Source organism: Cynocephalus volans, chromosome 15 (genome assembly GCF_027409185.1).
Source record: "Cynocephalus volans isolate mCynVol1 chromosome 15, mCynVol1.pri, whole genome shotgun sequence".
In the NCBI taxonomy this organism is placed as follows: Eukaryota; Metazoa; Chordata; class Mammalia; order Dermoptera; family Cynocephalidae; genus Cynocephalus; species Cynocephalus volans.
Genome location: NC_084474.1, coordinates 62,756,581 through 62,761,671, shown reverse-complemented (window position 1 = coordinate 62,761,671; position 5,091 = coordinate 62,756,581). Strand labels below are relative to the sequence as shown.

Below are 5,091 nucleotides of genomic sequence, written 5' to 3'. Positions count from 1 at the left end.
ATGCAATATTCGTTTTTCTGTGACTGACTTACTTTGCTTAACATAATATCTTCCAGGCTTCTCCATGTTGCTGCAAATGACAGGGTTTCATTCTTTTTCATGGCTCAGTAGTATTCCACTATGTACATATACCACACTTTCTTTATCTATTCATCTTTCCATTGTTCTTGAATTAAAATATCCTGTTTCTCTAATATTGACACTTATGAAAATTGCAGTTTAATGCCCAGATTTGAATTGATTTTAAAGATTTTATGTTTATCAAAAAAATAATTTGAAGGCAATTTTGAATTTTCTAATTAAAACAATCAAGCATGAAAATTTCCAAACTGAGAAATAACTTGTATTTATTATGTTATATGTTATATGTATATATATATATATATATATATATGTTAGTCCTCTTTGAAATAAAGCATTTATAAAAATATTTCTCAACTTGGTAACATTCATATTTATATAAATGGAAAGGCTATGACAGGTATTATCTTTTTCCATTTCTTCTCCCCAAACCATGAAAGCAATGGTATCAAGCAAAAATTTTAAAAGGTCTAGTTGAAAACAGTTTTTGAAGGTTTTGTTTGTTTGTTTTTAGATTACAAACTTGCTGATAAAGTTTAAAGATCCCATGTTTCTTTTATAAACTTTAATACCGATTTAATCATTATTTTAGCATTAATTGATTGCCTTTTTGGCTTACTGAACTTATTTAGGGGACTCTGAACACATTCACTATTATGGTAATGAATATTTATATTCAGCATTAAGCCTCCCTGTGATAAACAAATAATGGCAGTAGTAAATACATACATGCATACGCACACACACTGAGTTAGTCCATAATAAATAGTTAAAAGAGAATTTTACATAAAACCATAAAAAATATGTATTTCATATCATTTGAATTTATTAAATGTAAACTTTTTAACAAATATATTATTCTAATCTTCACTGATTTCTTTCTTCCCTTACGTCCCTCAGAGGATGGATAGTTTTTCCTTTTAGAAATCTAATAATTTGTAAAACAATCAATAATATTAGCAAGGGAAATAAAAAAGAAAAAAATTCACTATACAATTTCCATATAAACTTTGTTTTGTATCCTTATCTATATACTCATCCTAAAGCCAAAACTTAAATAAAATAATTAATAAATAGAGTAAATTATGTTAAAATTAAGATATGGAATGTCCAGTAATACTTAAAGGTTTTGTTATATCAATATATAATATCATACAATAAAGATAGTAAAAAATGTATATATAATATTAAGGAAAATGCAGGTAACTCAGAAAGAAAGTAAAGATAAAACTTTTGCTCACACATAGGAAAAGATTCTAAAGTTAAGCTTGAATTGGACATGTAAAATTGAGTGCTTTAATCAAACATTCTATTATGTTCTCTTTGGCCTATAACACCGTGCTAAATGTAATCATATCTCAGATTTTAAATCTCACTTTCAATACTGAGTAATATAGATTACAGTATTGCATGCATTTAAATTTTTGTGTCCAGTGGAAGACAAAATTGTAGTACTTTGTGAAAATGAACTTCATACATTTGACAGTGCCTAAAATAATTTCAGATGTACCAGATGGTTGTCTCTATCACTCAGGTAAGCTAATCCTGTAACAACCACAAATTATCAACGGCTTAACACTGTATGTAGTGAATACATCATAAGCCCAGTGTAGGGTGTTGAAGGGGAAGTGGGCAGGCTTTTCTTCATGCAATCATTCAGGGATCAAGTCTTTTTCCATTTTGTTCACCCTCCTCTTCTAAGTCTACGTAATTTTTATTTAGTCTATGGGTAGGAAAAGAAGAGTGAAAGTTGTAGGTGAGAGGTTTTTATGGGCCAGGCCTGAAAGTAGCAACGTCACTGCCCTTCCATTTTATTGGCTAGAATTTAGCAAAATGGTCACACTTTATAGGGGGAAAAAAAAAAAGAAAGAAAGGTTGGAAAAAGTTTTTGGCTGTTTCTTCTAAAAGAAAAAAAAACAAAAAAGAAAAAACCCTGATGTTGGTAAGCACTGGATGTGTATGCTACAGTGGCTAAAAGATACTTTAATACGTGACTTTGGATATAAATTTTTGGAGAAGTAGAACAAGTTTCTGCAGCTCTATACATAAGGGCTAGGAGATAAAGGCTGCTATTAGTAAAAACTCTCAGTTGTAGGAGCTACAACAGTTTTAAATTAAAAATGAACCTAAAAAATTGGAAAACAGCATTTATGGGAAACTTGACATAACCACAACAGAATGAGGAATAACTACTGTTGATATAAGAATATAGTAATTTGATAGTGCACTGTTTGTGGAATGTACACAACGGATGGTTGCTAAAAGAACCTGTAATATTAGTATTATTCATTTCATAGTTGAAGTATTGTTATATTGGATTTGTTTTTTGTGCTAGTATAGAAACTGAACAGATAATTATATTAGTTTCTATCGAGTTTTCATTTATATGGAAATTACATTGCTCATTAAATTGTAAAAGAAAAGAGAGTATGCTTTTTTGCTTGAGTGTTCAAAAAATTAAGTGGTTATGTGGCAGAGGAATGTTGACAAAGTCAATACAGATGCATGTCTTTTATTTTTACATTTTATTTAGTTAATTGTTTTTAGTATAAGTATATATATTTTTGTAATGTTTGGATAGGTAATATACATGGTCCTAAACACAAGCTTTTAAAAAATTAAAAGAAAAGGGCATGTAGTGAAAAGTCTTGATATCATCCCTACTGCTAATACTGTTGCAAATCATGACCCCAGGAAAGAAACACTTACTTTAGTTGTCAATCCTCTTAAAGATTTCCTTTGTAAATATAAGCAAGTATGATTAAGTGTTCACCCTTTTCTTACTTATAATATTGTGTAGCACTTATTCTATTCTGCACCTTGTTGGTTTATTGTCTTTAACATATATCTTGACAGTCTCTCCATATCAGTGAAAAGAGAACTTCCTCATTCTTTTTCTCTTTTTCTCTCTCTTTCTTTCTTGGAAATACAGAAAACAGTTAATAACAAAAAGAAAAATAAGCACATTTAAAATACTGGTATACTTTGGTAGCAAATGGTTGTTCTTTAAAGACTAATGAAGGTAGACAAGTCCCATTAAGGGAAAGTGGGCTATTTCAAACATACAACAGTTTACATAAATTTCAAAAAGGGTTATTTTTAAAGAGCTAAGGTTCTGTATCCACTGATAGCAACACAATACCTGATTTATGATACTTGAAACAAAGCTAACACAGATAAGGAAAAAAAGCTATATTTTAATGTTACCTATATTTCATTTTAGTCAACAGTCCAGTAACATTTTCCTCCCAATGCAGTATTCCTTCTCTGCAAGGCTGTTTCTGGGAGCCAGACAGTTCATGTGATGAGGAAATTAAGTTAGAGAGTAATGCTTGCAGTTTAAATAAGACAATAACTTTTTGCTTCCCTCTCAATGTGCTAATAGTTTTGTCTAAAAGAATATGCTATTCTTAAAAGGGTACCATTTGTTATTTCTTTATTATCTATAATCTTTGGGACCTAATTACATAAAATTACTAAATTACAAAATGTCTTGAAATCTGTTTATAAAACATAAATTACATCTAATTTCAAACTCACATTTATTAGTGTACTAATCAATCTTTAAAAAAAAAAGAACTCCAAAGTCAGTCTTACATAATTATTTAAAGAAGGAAACTGCTCCTTTTAAGTTTACACTCACCCCACACCCCAATTTCAAAACACATCGTTCGATTGTCTTGATCATTAACATTTCCAAGGTGAGATTTTAGAATTAGCTCCCTTAGCTTTTGGTTATCAGAAAGTCCATATTTTCTTTCATTGAAGGGTTCTGGTCCTGCTCATGTTGGTACACCTCTTCCAATATTCTTCATGCTCATCTTTGCTTCTGGAAACATTTCTTCCAGTACACTAGTTTCATCATCGTTAAAGGCTGCTGTTACTGAAAGGTCTTTTGGAGCAAGTGCTAGAACAGTTTCCTTAGGTTTACTTGATTCAAGTTTGATGGAGTTTTTATTGTTTGATGTGGGAGAACAGAATATGCCTCCCCAAAATATGATGGATTATTGAGCTAAAGGCAATGAAGAAGAGACAGATACAGGAAAGCTCTCTGCCTTCCCTCCATTTGCCCAAAACTAGGACATAAATTTACAAAGACGAAAGTATTTTGGCCCCTCTTTCTACCAGGGAGAATAAAGGTTAACCACTGAAGACAACTTTGGACCTTATCATCTGGAGATGATACCAGAGGAATCTACGAGTCATCTGCCTTTTCCCCAAGTTGCTGCCCATAGAGTCTCAGCGTTTTTCCTTTGTCTTGTCATTTCTCTAAAAATTTACTATTCTTTGTTGAAGATGCTATATAAGCTGGAATTCAAAACTACCTCTTTAAAATCTACTCATTCTTGAAATATGAAATATACATATATATGAAATACACATATTAATAAATTTTGTTTTTCTCTTGTCAATCTGTCTTTTGTAACAGGGGTCTGTTCCAACTACGAACCTATGGAGGTTATTGTTTTTCCCCTACAATGACCATAGAAATCCAAACTTGGAGACTTTTGCAGGCTTTGCAGGGAGGTTGCAGCTTCTTCCTGAGCTGATCACTTTTCAGCAGTGCTACTGGAACTTTCCCTTGTTACTCAGGGCTCCAGCTGCCTGTGCCATCTCCAGCTTCTCCTGTCCTTCCTTCCTGTCTGACATTTTCTGTGCTGCAGCTTCCCTTACAGCAACGCTGAGGACCTAACCTCTTTTCTTTTTTTTAACAACTGTAGAATAGTCTTTTGTCTTAATATACCAATAACCTTTTTTTTTTTTTTTTTTTTGGTGGCTGGCCAGTACAGGGAACTGAACGCTTGGCCTTGGTATTACAAGGCTGCACTCTAACCAACCAGCCAGTGCTCCCAATATCCTTTTGGGAAGATTCTTGGGTGTTTTCAAATTTTTTTGTTATTACGAACTATATATTATTTTATACTCATATAAATGCATCTATATGATAATTCCCCAAAGTGGGATTTCCTGGCCAAAAACTATATATATTTGTAATTTTGATAGACATTA

General features: G+C 31.8%; 1 pseudogene; it reads right to left on the bottom strand.

The window, feature by feature from the left end:
- Window positions 1–3,686: 3,686 nt before the first annotated feature.
- Window positions 3,687–4,731, bottom strand: LOC134363697 (PEST proteolytic signal-containing nuclear protein-like; annotated as a pseudogene).
- Between the last annotated feature and the right edge of the window lie 360 nt (window positions 4,732–5,091).